We start from the raw sequence: 19,903 nt of genomic DNA on the forward strand, positions 1-19,903 counted from the left end.
AGACAAAGAGATCGAGATGCAGAGAGATAGACGGACAGATCGACATAAAGAGAGATAGACAGACAGATCGATATACATAGAGACAGATGGACCGAAATACAGACAGACAGACGGACTGACCGACATACAGAGAGACAGGCAGAGAGACGTACCGACATACAGAGAGATAGACAGACAGACAGACGGACGGAAATACAGAGAAGTAGACAGACAGACAGACAGACGGTCCGACGTACAGAGAGATAGACAGTCAGACAGAGAGACGGACTGACATATGGAGAGATAGACAGGTAGACAGATCGACATACAGAGAGACAGATGGACCGAAATACAGACAGACAGACGGACCGACCGACATACACAGAGACAGGCAGAGAGACGTACCGATATACAGAGAGACAAACAGACAGACAGACCGACATACAGAGAGATAGACAGACAAACAGACGGACGGAAATATAGAGAGATAGACAGATAGAGAGATCGACATACAGAGAGATAGACAGACTGATCGACATACAGAGAGAGAGAGAGAACACACAGATCGACATACAGTGAGAAAGGCAGACATACCAACATACAGACAGATCAGCTTACAGAGAGATAGACAGACAGGCAGCTAGACATAGAGAGAGATAGACAGAGAGACAGATTGACGTACAGAGAGATAGACAGAGAGACAGATCGAAACACAGATAAATAGACAGATAGATTGACATACAGAGAGGTATACGGACAGAAACATCGACATACAGAGAGATAGACTGACAGACAGATCGACATTTAGAGAGATAGACAGACAGACGTACCGACATAGAGAGAGACAGACAGACCGACATTCAGAGAGACAAATGGACCAACATACAGAGAGACAGACAGACAGACAACCGCACCGACATACAGAGAGACAGACAGACGGACGGCGCAACATACAGACACACTGGCCAATATATAGAGAGACAGACAGACAGACGGTCTGACATACAGAAAGACAGACAGAGCAACATACAGAGAGACACCCAGACGGACTGAAATACAGAGAGACAGACTAACGGACCGACATACAGAGAGACAGACGGACTGAAATACAGATAGATAGACAGCCAGACAGCTGGACTAACATACAGAGTGATAGACAGACTGACAGACGGACCAACATACAGAGAGACAGACAGACAGACCGATGGACATACAGAGAGATAGACAGACAGATCAAGTCAACATACAGACAGATAGACAGAGAGACAGATCGACATACAGAAATATAGACAAACTGATCGACATACAGAGAGACAAACAAACAGACAGACCAACAAACAGGGAGAGAGACAGACAGACAGATGGACCGACATGCAGAGAGATAGACAGGCAGACAGATCGACATACAGAGAGATAGACAGACAGATCGACATACTGAGAGATAGACAGAAAGTTCGACATAGAGAGAGATAGACAGAGAGACAGGCAGATCGAAATACAGAGACAGACAGATAGACAGATCGACATACAAAGAGATAGACAGACAGATCGACTCAGAGAGAGACAGGCAAACAGACAGACCAAACAACAAACAGACAGACGGACATACGGACCAACATACAGAGAGACAGACAGACGGACCGACATACAGAGAGATGGACAGACAGACAGATCGACATACAGAGAGATAGACAGACAGATCGATATGCCGAGAGGTACACAAACAGGCAGATCGATAAACTGAGAGAAATACAGGGAGATCGACATACAACCAGATAAACAGATAGATCAACATAGAGAGATAAAGAGACAGATCGATACAGAGAGACAGACGGACCGACTGACATGCACAGAGACTGTCATACGGACCAAGATAAGGAGAGACACACAGGCAGACAGACGGACCGACATACAGAGAGATAGACAGACAGACAGACAGACAGACAGACAAAGAGAGAGATAGACAGACAGATGGACTGACATACAGAGTGATAGACAGATCGACATACAGAGATAGACAGGCAGATCGACATACAGAGAGATAGATTTATAGACAAATCGACATACTGAGAGATATACAGACAGATCGACATACAGACAGATAGACGGACAGGCAGATCAACATACAGAGAGATTGAGAGACAGATCGACATACAGAGAGATAGACAGACATATCAACATATAGAGAGACAAACAGACACACGGACCGAACGACATACAGAGAGACAGGCAAAGAGACTGAGCGACATATAGAGAAACAGACGGACTGAGATACAGGGAGACAAACAGAGCGACATACAGAGAGGCAGACAGATGGACCGACATACAGAGAGATAGACAGACAGACAGACAGAAAGACGGACCGATATACAGAGATATAAAGAGACAGACAGACAGACAGACATACAGAGAGTTAGACAGACAGACAGATCGACATACAGAGATATAGTCAGACAGATCGACATACAGTGAGATGGACAGACAGATCGACATACAGAGAGATGGACAGACAGATCGACATACAGTGAGATGGACAGACAGACCGACATACAGACAGATCAACATAGAGAAAGTTAGACAGACAAACAGACAGACATGCAGAGTGATCGACATACAGAGAAATAGACTAACAAATCGATATGCAGAGAGATAGATAGACAGACAGACAGATCAATATACAGAGAGAAAGACAGGCAACAGTCTTAAAGTAAGATTGACAGACAGACAGACCGACTACAGAGAGACAGACAGAGCGACATACAGAGAGACAGACACAAGGACAGACGGACCAATATACAGAGGTATAGACAGACAGGTAGATGGATCGAAATATACAGAGATAGACAGACAGGCAGATAGACCGACATGCAGAGAGATACACAGACAGACAGATCTACATACAGAGAGATAGACAGACAGATCGACATAGAGAGAGAGAGACAGACAAACAGATCAACATACACAGAGGTAGACAGAGAAAGAGGCTGACATACAGTCAGATAGACAGACAGACCAATAGACAAACAGAGAGGTAGAGAGACAGATTGACATACTGAGAGATAGACATGTTTACCGAGATATGGAGAGACAGATAGACAGTTGAATGGGCATACATAGAGACAGACAGAGCGACATGCAGAGAGACAGCCAGACAGACTGACATGCAGAGAGACAGACAGACAGACAGACAGACAGACAGATAGATCGACATACAGAGAGATAGACAGACAGACAGATCCACATACAGAGAATTAGACAGAGAGATCGACATGCAGACAGATAGAAGAGGAACACAGCCTTATACAGCGGGCAGCGTAGTTTGCGGGCTGCGGAGTGAGCCAGGAGTACAGTGAGGGCTTAAGGGCTTTGGCTAAACGGGCTTAGGCGGAAATGGGAGAGGCAAAGAGGGTTTTGTTTTTCTTTTTTTCCCTGTTATTTGAAGAGGGGGGAAGTATGAGTGTGAGGGCAGCTTGTAGTTCTCAGTGCCGGATGTGGGAGGTAGTGGAGTCTCCCAGCCTCCCGGACATCCACTTCTGCGCCAGGTGCGCCGAGATGCAGCTCCTAAGGGACCGCGTTAGGGAACTGGAGCTGCAGCTCGATGATCTTTGTCTTATCAGCGAGAGTGAGGAGTTGATAGAGACGATTTATGGGCAGGTGGTCACACCAGGGCCACGGGAGGCAGGCAAGTGGGTCAAGGAGGGGGAATAGGAAGAATCAGGTACCAGAGAGTACCCTTGTGGCTGTGGCTGTGCCCCTTGACAATAAGTACTCCTGTTTGAGTGCTGTTGGGGGGGACAGCTTACCTGGGGGAAGCAACACTGGCCGTGCCTCCGGCACAGAGTCCAGACCTGTAGCTCAGAAGGGTAGGGAACAGAAGAGGAGGGCAGTAGTAATAGTGGACTCAATAGTTAGGGGGTCAGATAGAGGATTCTGTGGACGCAGTCCGGAGACCCAGATGGTAGTTTGCCTCCCTGGTGCCAGGGTCCGGGATATTTCTGATCGCGTCCAAGAGATCCTGAAGTGGGAGGGAGAGGAACCAGAGGTCGTGGTACATATAAGTACCAATGACATAGGTTGGAAAAGGGGAGAGGTCCTGAAAGGAGAATATAGGGAGCTAGGAAGGGAGTTGAGAAAAAGAACCGCAAATGTAGTAATCTCGGGATTACTGCCTGTGCCACACGACAGTGAGAGTAGGAATGCGATGAGGTGGAGGATAAATGCGTGGCTGAGGGATTGGAGCAGGGGGCAGGGATTCGGGTTTTTGGATCATTGGGACCACTATTGGTGCAGGCATGACCTGTACAAAAAGGACAGGTTACACTTGAATCCTAGGGGGACCAATATCCTGGCGGGGAGATTTGCGAGGGCTACTGAGGTGACTTTAAACTAGAATGGTTGTGGGGAGGGAATCAAATTAAGGAGACTAGGAGAGGGGAGGTTGATGTCAGGGAAAAGGAAGAAAAAGAAAACAAAGTTGCTTGCTCCATTAAGGATAAACAGAGAGTGGGAGGTGGAGAGTTTCTTAAGTGCATCTATTTTAATGCTAAGAGCATTGTAAGAAAGATGGATGAGCTAAGAGCATGGATTGATACCTGGAAATATGATGTTGTAGCTATTAGTGAAACGTGGTTGCAGGAGGGGTGTGATTGGCAACTAAATATTCCAGGATTTCGTTGCTTCAGGTGTGATAGAATCAGAGGGGCAAGAGGGGGAGGTGTTGCATTGCTTGTCAGAGAATAATAAACAGTGGTGGTCTGGCAGGATAGATTAGTGGACTCGTCTAGGGAGGTTATTTGGATGGAATTGAGGAATAGGAAAGGTGTTGTGATGCTTATAGGGGTGTATTCTAGACCACCTAATGGGGACCGAGAACTGGAGGAGCAAGTTTGTAAGGAGATAGCAGATATTTGTGGTAAGCACAAGGTTGTGATTGTGGGGGATTTTAATTTTCCACACATAGACTGGGATGACCATTCTGTAAAAGGGCTGAATGGTTTGGAGTTTTCAAATGTGTGAAAGGTAGTTTTTTGGAGCAATACATAGAGGTACCAACTAGAGAAGGGGCAGTGTGGGATCTCCTGTTAGGGAATGAGATAGGGCAGGTGACAGAGGTATGTGTTGGGGAGCACTTCAGGTCCAGTGATCACAATACCATTAGTTTCAGTGTAATTATGGAGAAGGATAGGACTGGACCTAGGAATGAGATTTTTGATTGGAGAAAGGCTAACTTTGAGGAGATGCGAAAAGATTTACAAGGAGTGGATTGAGACAATTTGTTTTATGGGAAGGATGTAACAGAGAAATGGAGGTCATTTAAAGGTGAAATTTTGAGTGTTCAGAATCTTTATGTTCCTGTTAGGTTGAAAGGAAAGGTTAAAAGTTTGAGAGAGCCATGGTTTTCAAGAGATATTGAAAACTTGGTTCAGAAAAAGAGATGGATCTTCAATAAATATAGGCAGCTTGGAGTTAATGAGGTACATCGAGGAATATAAAGAATGTAAAAAGAATTTTAAGAAAGAAATTAGAAAAGCTAAAAGAAGATACGAGGCTGCTTTGGCAAGTAAGGTGAAAATAAATCTAAAGGGTTTCTACAGTTATGTTAGTGGCAAAAGGATAGTGAGGGATAAAATTGGTCCCTTGGAGAATCAGATTGGACGGCTATGTACGGAGCCAAAAGAGATGGGGGAGATTTTGAACAATTTCTTTTCTTCGGTATTCACTAAGGAGAAGGATATTGAATTGTGTAAGGTAAGGGAAACAGGAAGGGTAGTTACGCAAAGTATGACAATTAAAGAAGAGGAAGTACTGGCACTTTTAAGGAATATAAAAGTGGATAAGTCTCCGGGTCTGGACTAGGTATTCCCTAGGACCTTGAGGGAAGTTTGTGTAGAAATAGCAGGGGCTCTGACAGAAATATTGTTGTCGTTTAAAGTTAAATTGGATAGATATATGGACAGGAAAGGACTGGAGGGTTATGGGCTGAGTGCAGGTTGGTGGGACTAGGTGAGAGTAAGAGTTCGGCATGGACTAGAAGGGCCGAGATGGCCTTTCCGTGCTGTAATTGTTATATGGTTAATCAGAGAGATAGACAGACAGACAGATCGACATACGAAGAGATAGAGAGACAGACAGATCGACATAAAGAGAGATAGACAGGCAGACCGACATACAGAGAGATAGACAGGCAGACAGACCGACATACAGGCAGATCGACAAACAGGAAGACAGACCGACATACAGAGAATTAGACAGAAAGATTGACTAACAGAGAGATAGACAGACAGACAGATCGACATACAGAGAGGTAGACAGAGAGACAGATCGACATACAGAGAGATAGACAGAGACAGATCAACATATTGAGTACGAACAGACAGTTCGACATACAGAGAGATAGACAGACAGATCTACATACGAAGGGATAGACAGAAAGATCGACATACTGAGAGATAGACAAACAGTTCGACATACAGAGAGACAGACAGACCGACATACAGAGAATTAGACAGAAAGATTGACTAACAGAGAGATAGACAGACAGACAGATCGACATACAGAGAGGTAGACAGAGAGACAGATCGACATACAGAGAGATAGACAAAGAGACAGATCAACATATTGAGTACGAACAGACAGATCGACATACAGAGAGATAGACAGACAGATCTACATACGAAGGGATAGACAGAAAGATCGACATACTGAGAGATAGACAGACAGTTCGACATACAGAGAGACAGACAGACCGACATACAGAGAGACAGACAGACAGATCGACATACAGAGACACAGACATACGGACATAGAAACGGAGAGACAGATAGACAGACGAACCGCCATACATGGAGACAGACTGAGCGACATACAGAGAGACAGCCAGACGGACTGACATACAGAGCGATAGACAGACAGACAGTCAGACAGACATACAGAGAGGTAGACAGGCAGGCAGACAGATGGACCGACATACAGAGAGATAGACAGACATATCGACATACAGCGAGATAGACAGACAGATTGACATACAGAAAGACAGACACACCGACATACAGAGAGATAGACAGACAGACAGATTGACATACTGAGAGATATACAGACAGATTGACATACAGTGAGATCGACAGACCGACATACAGAGGGATAGACAGGCAGATAGACCGACATACGGACAGATCGACACACAGGAAGACAGACTGATATACAGAGAAATAGACAGATAGACAGAGAGATCAACATACAGTGAGATAGACAGACAGACCGACATACAGTGAGATAGACAGGCAGACAGACAGATTGACATACAGAGAGATGGACAGACAGACAGACAGAACAACATACTGAGATATATATAGACAGCTCGGCATACTGGGAGACAGAGCGACATAGAGAGCGATAGACAGACAAATTGATATGCAGAGGGTTAGACTGACAGATCGACATACAGAGAGATAGACAGATCGACAGATATATGGACCGAAATACGGAGAGACAGACAGACAGATGAACCGCCATACATAGAACATACAGAGACAGGCAGACGGACTGACATACAGAGAGACAGACAGACTGACTGACATACAGAGTGATGGACAGACAGACGGACAGACATACAGAGAGATAGACAGACAGACGGATGGACCGACATACAGAGAGATGGGCAGACAGACTGACATACAGAGAGATAGACAGACAGACAGGGAGATCGACATACAGAGAGATAGATAGACAGGCCGACATACAGAAAGGTAGACAGAGAGAGAGACGGACATACAGTGAGATAGACAAACATATAGACAAACAGAGAGGTAGAGAAACAGGTCGACATACAGAGCAATAGACAGACAGAGCGCCATACAGAGAGACGGACAGGCAGACAGACTGATGTACAGACAGATCGACACACAGAGAGATAGACAGACAGATTGACATACGTGTGACAGACAGATAAACAGACAGATTGATATATAGAAAGATAGACAGACAGACAGACAGATGGACGGACATACAGAGAGTTAGACAGACAGCTCGACATAGAGGGAGATAGACAGAAAGATCGACATACAGACAGATAGACAGACAAATCGACATACGGAGAGATAGACAGACAGATCAACATACAGTGAGATAGACAGACAGACAGATCGACATATAGAGAGATAGACAGACAGACAGACAGAGCGATCAACATACTGAGAGATATACAGATATATCGACATTCTGAGAGATATACACACAGATCAACATAGAGAGAGATAGACAGACAGACCGACAAAGAGAGAGATCGACAGACAGAGAGATATACAGACATATCGACATACAGAGAGATAGACACACAGATCGACATACGGAGAGATAGACATACGGACATAGAAACGGAGAGACAGACAGACAGACGAAACACCATACATAGAGACAGACAGACGAAATGCCATACATAGAGACAGACAGAATGACATACAGAGAGACAGCGAGACGGACTGACATACAGAGAGATAGACAGACAGACAGACAGACAGACGGATGGACGTACAGAGAGATAGACAGGTAGACAGACAGATGGACCGACATACAGAGAGACAGACAGACATATTGACAGACAGCAAGATAGACAGACAGATGGACATACAGAGAGACAGACACACCGACATACAAGGAGATAGAGAGACAGACTGACATACAGAGAGATAGACAGATAGACAGATCGACATACAGAGAGATAGACAGACAGATCGATATACTGAGATACATACAGACAGATCGACATATAGAGAGATAGATAGACAGATCAACATACAGTGAGATAGACAGACAGACAGATCGACATATAGAGAGATAGACAGACAGACAGACAGATTGATCAACGTACTGAGAGATATACAGACATATCGACATTCTGAGAGATATACACACAGATTGACATAGAGAAAGATAGACAGACAGACCAACATAGAGAGAGACCGACAGACAGATCGACATACAGAGAGGTATAATGACATATCGACATACAGAGAGATAGACACACAGGTCAACATACAGAGAGACAGACATACGGACATAGAAGCAGAGAGACAGACAGACGAAACGCCATACATAGAGACAGACAGAACGACATACAGAGAGACAGACATACTGATATAGAAACGGAGAGACAGCCAGACAGACTGACATACAGAGAGATAGACAGGCAGTGAGACAGATGGACTGACATACAGAGAGATAGACAGACATATTGACATACAGCAAGATAGACAGACAGATCGCCATACAGAGAGATAGACAGATAGACAGATCAACATACAGAGAGATAGACAGACAGACAGACAGATCGACAAACTGAGATACATACAGACATGTCGACATATAGAGAGATAGACAGACAGGTCGACATGCAGTGAGATAGACAGGTAGACAGACCGACATACAGAGAAATTTACAGACAGACAGACAGATCAACATAAAGAGGGATAGACAGACAGACCAACATAAAGAGAGTTAGACACACAGACGGACCGACGTACATACAGAGAGACAGACGGACCGACATGCAGAGAGATAGACAGACAGACAGACCGGCCGACATACAAAGAGACAGGCAGAGAGAGTGAGAGACATATAGAGTCACAGACGGACTGAGATACAGAGAGACAGACAGACAGACGAACCACTATACATGGAGAAAGACAGAGCGAGATAAAGAGAGACAGCCCGACAGACTGACGTACAAAGAGACAGACAGATGGACCAACATACAGAGAGTTAGACATACAGGCAGACAAAAAGATCAACATACAGAGAGACGGACAGAAAGACAGATCGACATACAGAAAGATAGACAGATCGACACAGAGAGAGATAGACAGACAGATCGACATACTAGGAGATATACAGACAGATCGACATCAGAGAGATAGGCATATGGACCGAGGTACGGAGAGGCAGACAGACAGACGAACTGCCATACATACAGACAGCGCAACATACAGAGAGACAGCCAGAGGGACAGACATACAGAGAGACAGACGGACGGAACAACATGCTGAGAGACAGGCAGACGGACCAACATACAGAGAGATAGACAGACAGACAGATCGACATAAAGAGGGATAGACAGACAGACCAACATAAAGAGAGTTCGACACACAGACGGACCGGCGTACATACAGAGAGATAGACGGACCGACATGCAGAGAGATAGACAGACAGACAGATCGACATACAGACAGACAGATGAACGGCCATACATAGAGCCAGACAGCGCAACATACAGAGAGACAACCAGACGGTTTGACATACAGAGAGACAGACAGATGGAATGACATACAGAGAGACAGACAGACAGACAGACAGATGGAGCGACATACAGAGGTAAAGACAGACAGACAGGTAGAAATACAGAGAGATAGACAGACATACAGACGGACCATTGTACAGCGAGATAGAAAGACAGAGCGTTAGACAGAGAGACCAATCGATATATGGAGAGATAGACAGACAGATCGACAGACAGAGAGATAAACAGACAGATCAACATAAAGAGTGATAATCAGACAGAACAACATACAGAGAGATAAACAGACAGATCGACACAGGGAGAGACAGACAGACAGACGGACCGACAGATATGCAGAGTGACAGACAGCCGGACCAAGATACAGAGAGATAGACAGTCAGACAGTCGCCATACATGGAGAAAACAGAGTGAGATAATGAGAGACAGCCAGACAGTCTGACATCCAAAGAGACAGACAGACCGACATGCAGCGAGATAGACAGAAAGTTCGACATACAGAGAGATAGGCAGACAGACAGACAGATCGACACACAGAGAGATAGACAGACAGACATATCGACATAGCAAAAGACAGACAGATAGACATACTAAGAGATATACAGACAGATCGACATACAGAGAGATAGACAGACAGACCGACATAGACTGACATACAGAGAGATAGACAGACAGATAGACATGCAGAGAGATCCACAGACAGACAGATGGATATGCTGAGAAATAGACAGACAGATCGACATACAGAGCGATAAAGAGACAGATCGAAATACAGAGAGTTTAAGAGACAGATCGACACAGAGAGAGACAGACAGACATGCGGGCCAACCGACAGACAGGAAGACAAACATACGGACCAAGTTATAGAGAGACAGACAGATGGAAGAACCACCACAAATAGAGACAGACAGAGCGACATGCAGAGAGACAGCCAGACGGACTGACATATAGAGAGACAGACAGATGTTCCGACACACAGAGAGATAGATGGACAGGCAGATCGACATACAGAGATATAAAGAGACAGATCAACATATAGAGAGATAGCCAGACAGACAGATCGACATACGGAGAGATAGACAGACAGATCGACAAGCCGAGAGATACACAGACAGATCGATATACTGAGAGAAATACAGACAGACAACCAGACAGATCGACATACAGAGAGATAAAGAGACAGATTGACAGAGAGAGAGACAGAGAGACAGACAGTCGGACCTAGATACAGACAGACAGACAGACAGACCAACATACAGAGAGATAGACAGACAGACAGATCGATGTACAGAGAGACAGGCAGACCGACATACAGAGAGGTAGACAGACGGACCAACATACACAGAGATAGACAGGCAGGTTGACATACTCAGTGATAGGCAGATATTTCGACATAGAGAGAGACAGACAGGCAGATCGACATTCAGAGAGACAGACATACGGACTGAGATACGGAGAGACAGACAGACAGACAGATGAACTGCGATACATAGAGACAGACAGAGCGACTTACAGAGAGACAGCTAGACGAACTATCATACAGCGAGACAGACAGACCGACTGACATACAGAGAGATGGACAGACAGTCAGACGGACAGTCATACAGAGAGACAGACAGACAGATAGACATAAAAACATAGAAACATAGAAAATAGGTGCAGGAGTAGGTCATTCGGCCCTTCGAGCCTGCACCGCCATTCAGTATGGTCATGGCTGATCATCCAACTCAGAACCCTGTACCTGCCTTCCCCCCATACCCCCTGATCCCTTTAGCCACAAGGGCCATATCTAACTCCCTCTTAAATATAGCCAATGAACTGGCCTCGACTATTTCCTGTGGCAGAGAATTCCACAGATTCACCACTCTCTGCGTGAAGAAGTTTTTCCTAATCTCGGTCCTAAAAGGCTTCCCCTTTATCCTCAAACTGTGACCCCTCGTTCTGGACTTCCCCAACATCAGGAACAATCTTCCTGCATCTAGTCTGTTCAATCCCTTTAGGATTTTATACGTTTCAATAAGATCCCCCCTCAATCTTCAGAATTCCAATGAGTATAAGCCTAGTTGATCCAGTCTTTCATCATATGAAAGTCCTGTCATCCCAGGAATCAATCTGGTGAACAGAGAGACAGACAGACAGATCGACAGACAGATCGACAGACAGATCGACATACAGAGAAACAGACAGACCAACATACAGAGAGATAGACAGACAGATGGATCGACATACAGATAGACAGGCAGATCGACATACTGAGAGAGATACAGACAGATCGACATACAGAGAGATAGACAGACAGATCGAAATACTGGGAGCTAGACAGACAGTTTGACATACAGAGAGAGAGAGACAGAGTGACATAGAGAGAGATAGATAGACAGACAGATAGATCGACATACTGAGAAACATACAGAGAGATCGACATACAGAGAGATATACAGAGAGACAGAACGACATGCAGAGAGATATACAGACAGATCGGCATACAGACTGATAGACAGGCAGACAGACAGATCGACATACAGAGAGACAAACAGACAGACAGATCGATATACAGAGAGATAGACAGACTGATTTGCATACAGTGAGATAGACAGGTAGCCAGACCGACATACAGACAGATCGACACACAGGAAGACAGACCGAAATACAGACAGATCGACACACACAGAGATGGACACACAGATCGACATACAGAGAGACAGATACACCAACATACAGAGAGATAGACAGACAGACCGATATACAGAGAGATAGACAGACAGAGAGATCGACATACAGAGAGATAGACGGACAGACAGACAGATCTATATACAAATAGACAGACAGACAGATTGACATACTGAGAGACATACAGACAGATAGACATACAGAGAGATAGACAGACAGATTGAAATACTGAGAGCTAGACAGACAGTTCGACATACAGAGAGAGAGAGACAGACCAACATACAGAGAGATAGACAGACAGACGGACAGATCGACACACAGAGAGACAGACAGACAGACAGAACGACATACAGAGAGATAGACAGACAGACAGATCGACAAACTGAGAAACATACAGACAGATCGACATACAGAGAGATATACAGACAGACAGAACGACATGCAGAGAGATATACAGACAGATCCACATACAGACTGATAGACAGGCAGACAGACAGATGGACATACAGAGAGACAGACCAACAGATCAATATACGGAGAGATCAACAGACAGATTGGCATACAGAGAGATAGACAGGCAGACAGATCGATATACAGAGAGATAGACAGACTGATTGACATACAGAGAGATAGACAGGTAGCCAGACCAACATACAGGCAGATCGACACACAGGAAGACAGACCGAAATACGGACAGATCGACACACAGAGAGATTGACAGACAGATCGACATACAGAGAGACAGACACACCAACATACAGAGAGATAGACAGACAGACCAACAGACAGACGGATAGACAGACAGACAGATGGACCGACATACAGAGAGATAGACAGACAGACAGATCGACACGTAGAGAGATAGACAGGCTGGTTGACATACTGAGAGATAGACAGACATTTTGACATATAGAGCGACAGACAGACCGACAAACAGAGAGATAGACAAACAGACTAACAGATCGACATACTGAGAGATAGACAGACAGATCGACATTCAGAGAGAAGGTCAGACAGATCGACATACAAAGAATTAGACAGTCAGAGAGTTCGACATACTGACATATAAACACACAGATCGACATACAAAGAGATAGACGGACAGATTGACATACAGACAGATAGACAGACAGATTGAAATACTGAGAGCTAGACAGACAGTTTGACATACAGAGAGAGAGAGAGAGAGACCGACATACAGAGAGATACACAGACAGAGCGACATAGAGAGAGATAGACAGACAGACAGATCGATATGCTGAGAAATAGACAGATTGAAATACAATGAATTTAAGAGACAGATCGACACAGAGAGAGACAGACAGACATGTGGGCTGACCGACATACAGAAAGACCGACATGCGGACCGAGTTACAGAGAGACGGACAGACAGAAGAACCACCATAAATAGAGACAGAGAGAGCGGCATACAGAGAGATAGACAGACAGGCAGGCAGATTGACATACAGAGAGATAGACAAACAAGACTAACAGATCGACATACTGAGAGATAGACAGAGAGATCGACATTCAGAGAGAAGGACAGACAGATCGACATACTGAGAGATAGACAGACAGATCGACATACAGAGATTTAGACAGTCAGAGATTTCAACATACTGATATATAAACACACAGATTGACATACAGAGAGATAGACAGAAAGACAGATCGACACGCAGAGAGATAGACAGATAGACAGACTGATCGACATACAGTGAGATAGACAGACAGACAGATTGACATGCCGAGAGATACACAGACAGATCATTATACTGAGAGAAATACAGACAGATCGACATACAGACAGGTAACCAGACATATCGACATACAGAGAGATAAAGACACAGATCAACGCACAGAGAGACAGAGAGACAGACAGACAGACAGACGGACATGCAGAGAGATAGACAGACAGACAGATAGACATAAAGAAAGATAGACAGACAGACCAACATACAGAGGGATAGACAGACAGTCAGACGGACAGACATACAGAGAGGTAGACAGACAGACAGATGGACCATCATACAGAGAGAGAGATAGACAGATAGATATACAGAGAGACAGACAGACAGATCGACATACAGAGAGACAGACAGACAGATCGACATACAGAGAAACAGACACACCAACATACAGAGAGATAGACAGACAGACCGACATACAGAGAGATAGACAGACAGACAGATCAACATACTGAGAGACAGACAGACCGAGATACAGAGGGACAGACAGACAGACGAACCGCCGTACATAGAGACAGACAGAGCGACATACGGAGAGACAGTCAGACGTACCGACATATAGGGAGATAGACAGGCAGACAGACGGACTGACTTACGGAGAGATTGACAGACAGATAGATGGACCGACATAAGAGAGATAGGCAGACAGACAGATGGACCGAAATGCAGAGAGATAGACTGACAGACAGATAGACATACAGAGAGATAAGCAGACAGATCGACATAGAAAGAGACAGACAGACAGAGGGACCGACCAACTTACAGGTAGACAGACAAACGGACCGACATACAGAGAGACCAACAGACAGATGGACCAATGTACAGAGTGACACACAGAGAGACAGACAGATGGACTGACATACAAAGAGACAGACAGATGGACCGACATACAGAGAGATAGACAGATGGACCGACAGAGAGAGATAGACAGACAGACAGATCTACATACAGAGAGATAGAAGACAGATTGACATACAGAGAGATAGACAGACAGACAGGCCGACATACAGAGAGGCAGACAGACAGAATGAAATACAGAGAGACAGACCAACAGATCAAAATGAAGAGAGATAGATAGACAGATGGATCGACATACAGAGAGATAGACAGACAAATGGACATACAGAGAGATAGACAGACAGTCAGAGTGACGTACAGAGATGTAGAAAGACAGATCAACATACAGAGACATAGCCAGACAGACAGCTCGACATACAGATCGGCAGACAGACAGACAGATGGACCGACTTAGAAAGAGATAGACAAACAGACAGATCTACATACAGAGAGACAGAAGACAGATCAACATAAAGAGAGAAAAATAGATCAACATACAGAGAGATATACAGATAGATCGACATACAGAGTGATAGACAGACAGATCGACATACAGCCAGATAAACAGACAGATAGATCGACAGACAGAGAGATTGTTATGGTCCAGCCGGTAAAGTCCGCATTACGGTTCATGGTCTGGTCCATTGACCCTTGCTCCAAGTTTTCCTATCTACCCTGTTTCTGTTCCTGTTGAGCTCTAATTGAGGCAGCTAATGCTCGTTGGGACTGGCTGCATAAATATCTCCAGAGACCAGGGCGTGGCTGCTGGATTGTTCTTGTCCTTCCTCCTTGTATCCGTTCCTCTGCCTTCTGTTTCCTCGCCGGTAGCCCTGCCTTGTCTTGCTGGTAAATCTCACCTCGCCTGAAGTTCTTATCTTGCCTTGCATTGCCTGAAGCCTTGCCTTGTCTCACTGGTAACTCTCGCCTCGTCTCACCTGAAGTCTTGTCTTGGAGCCACACTGTACCTAGCTCCCTTCCTGTCCATTGCCTCCATCAGGTAAGCCAGGCCATATTACCGTTACCCTGTGATGGGTCCTGACCCTTCCTGTCCCTTGCCTCCGTCAGGTAAGCCAGGCCAGATTGCCATTACCCTGTGGTGGGTCCTGTCCCTTCTTGTCCCTTGCCTCTGTCAGGTAAGCCAGGCCAGATTGCCGTTACCCTGTGGTGGGTCCTGTCCCTTCCTGTACCTCGCCTATGTCGGGTAAGTCAGGCCAGATTGCTGTTACCCTGCGGTGGGTTCTGTCCCCTCCTGTCTCTTGCTGCTGTCGGGTAAGTCAGGCCAGATTTCCGTTACCCTGTGGTTGGTTTTGTCCCTTCCTGTCCCTCGCCTCCGTCGGGTGGAGATCTGTGTCCTGCCCAGGTGATCTGTGCCTTGCCCAGGTGTACCGCACCCTGCCCAGGAGGAGCTTCAAGCCCCAAGCTTCGAGCCTCGCTGCAAGCCAAGCTTCAAGACCCCAAGGCTCAAGCCTCTAGTCTCAAACCTCACCTCAAGTCTCTGGTCTCAAGCCTCTCCTCCAGTCTCTGCTCTCAAACCTCGCCCCAAGTCTCTAGTCTCAAGCCTCTCCTCCAGTCTCTGGCCTCCAGCCTCGCCTCAAGTTTCTGGTCTCCTAGATCTCTTGTCCAGTGCTGTTCTGGGTTCCAGTTTTCCTGTCCATGTCCTTGCCCACACCCTGTATCCTAGTCCTCTCTCTAGTACTTCAGAGTCTGTGTTTTGCACTTGGGTCCGTTCCCAGCCACCGCCTTATGACAGTGATAGATGGACAGACAGATTGACAGACAGATCGATATACAGAGAAACAGACGGACCGAGATACATAGAGACAGACAGACGGACCGACATACAAAGAGAAATAAAGACAGACAGACAGACGGACTGACTTAGACAGAGAGATAGACAGACAGACAGATCTACATATAGAGAGATAGAAAGACAGATTGACATACAGAGAGATAGACAGACAGATCGACATACTGAGAGATAGACAGACAGTCAGAGCGACATACAGAGAGATAGAAAGACAGATCATCATACAGAGACATACACAGACAGACAGACTGACATACAGAGAGATAGACTGACGGTCAGATCGACATACAGTTTGGCAGACAGACAGATTGACATATAGAGAGATAGACAAACAGACAGATCGACATACTGAGAGACAGACAGACAGATCGACCGACATACAGAGAGCAAAATAGATCAACATACAGAGAGATAGACAGACAGTTTGACTTACAGAGAGATAGACAGATCGACATACAGAGAGATAGACGGACAGTCAGAGTGATGTACAGAGAGCTAGAAAGACAGATCATCATACAGAAACATAGACAGACAGACAGACTGACATAAAGAGAGATGGACTGACAGACAGATCGACATACAGATAGGCAGAGAGTCAGACAGATTGACACACAGAGAGATAGACAGACAGTTCGACATACAGACAGATATACAGACAGATCGACATACAGAGAGATAAATAGACAGATCGACGTACAGAGAGATAAACAGACAGACAGACTGATCGACATACAGAGAGATGGACAGCAGACAAATCGACATACAGTGAGATAGACAGACAGATCGACATACAGAGATATAGACGGACAGACAGATCGACATACAGAGAGATAGACAGACAGATGGATATATAGAGAGGTAGACAGATCAACAGACAGAGAGATAGACGGACAGAAACATCGACGTACAGAGAGATAGACAGACAGATCGACATACAGAGATATAGACAGACAGACAGATCGACATACAGAGAGTTAGATAGACAGATGGATATACAGAGAGATAGACAGACAGACAGACAGACCGACATACAGAGAGATAGACAGACAGACAGATCGACATACAGAGAGACAGACAGACAGACAGATCGACATACAGAGAGACAGACAAATCGACATACAGAGAGATAGACAGATCGACATGCAGAGAGATGGACAGACAGATCGACATACAGAGAGATAGATGGACAGAAAGATCGACATACAGAGAGATAGACAGACAGATGGATATACAGAGAGATAGACAGACAGACAGACAGACCAACATACAGAGAGACAGACAGACAGATCGACATACAGAGATAGACCGACGGAATTACTTACTGAGGGATAGACAGACAGATCTACATAGAGTGATAGACAGGCAGACCGACATACAGAGAAGTAGACAGACAGATCGACATGCAGAGAGATAGACAGACAGATTGACATACAGTAGGTAGACATGTGGACTGACAGACTGACAGATTGACAGTCAGATAGATGTTTAACGCGAGGAGTATTAGGAACAAAGCGATGAGTCTACAGCATTGATCAGTACTTGGAGCTATGATGTTGTGACCATTACAGAGACAGGTACGGTGCAGGGGCAGGAATGGCTACTTCAAGTGCCAGGCTTTAGATGTTTCAGAATGAAGAGAGAGGGAGGCAAAAGAGGTGTGGGTGTGACACTGTTGATCAGGGATAGTGTGATAGCTGCAGAAGTGGAGGAAGTCATGGAGGGGTTGTCTACGGAGTCTCTGTGGGCGGAAGTTAGGAACAGGAAGGGGTCAATAACTCAACTGTGTGATTTTTATAGACCACCCAATAGTAACAGGCACATCGAGGAGCAGATAGGGAGATAGATTCCGCAAAGTTGTAATAATTACAGTATTATTGAGGTGGGAGATTTTAATTTCCCAAATATTGATTGGCGTCTACCAAGAGTGAGGGGTTTAGATGGGGTGGAGTTTGTTAGGTGTGTTCAGGAAGGTTTCTTGACACAATATGTAGATAAGCCTACAAGAGGAGAGGCTGTACTTGACCTAGTATTGGGAAATTAACATGGTCAGGTGTCAGGTCTCTCAATGGGAGAGCATTTTGGATATAGTGATCACAATTCTATCTCCTTTACCATAGCATTGAAGAGAGATAATAATAGACAAATTAGGGAAACATTTAATTGGAATTAGGGGAAATATGAGGCTATCAGGCAGGAACTTGGAAGCATAAATTGGAAACAGATGTTCTCAGGGAAACGTATGCAAGAAATGTGGCAAATGTTCAGAGGATATTTGTGTGGGGTTCTGCATAAGTACGTTCCAATGAGACAGTGAAAGGATGGTAGAGTACATGTACCATGGCGTACAAAGGGTTGTTGTAAATTTAGTCAAGAAGAAAAGAAGAGCTTACAAAAGGTTCAAAAAACTATATAATGATAGAGATCAAGAAGATTATAAGGCTTGCAGGAAGGAGCTTAAGAAGGAAATTAGGAGAGCCAGAAGGGGCCATGAGAAGGCCTTGGCGGACAGGATTAAGGAAAACCCCAAGGCATTCTACAAGTATGTGAAGAGTAAGAGGATAAGACATGATAGGA

The 19,903-nt window shown here is 45.1% G+C and overlaps 1 protein-coding gene across 3 annotated transcripts in view; it reads right to left on the reverse strand.

The window, feature by feature from the left end:
* The window catches only part of LOC134356422 (docking protein 4-like), a 189,790-nt gene that overhangs the window by 68,386 nt on the left and 101,501 nt on the right, over nt 1-19,903 (reverse strand). The window lies entirely within an intron of this gene.

This window comes from Mobula hypostoma, chromosome 14 (assembly GCF_963921235.1).
Source record: "Mobula hypostoma chromosome 14, sMobHyp1.1, whole genome shotgun sequence".
NCBI lineage: Eukaryota > Metazoa > Chordata > Chondrichthyes > Myliobatiformes > Myliobatidae > Mobula > Mobula hypostoma.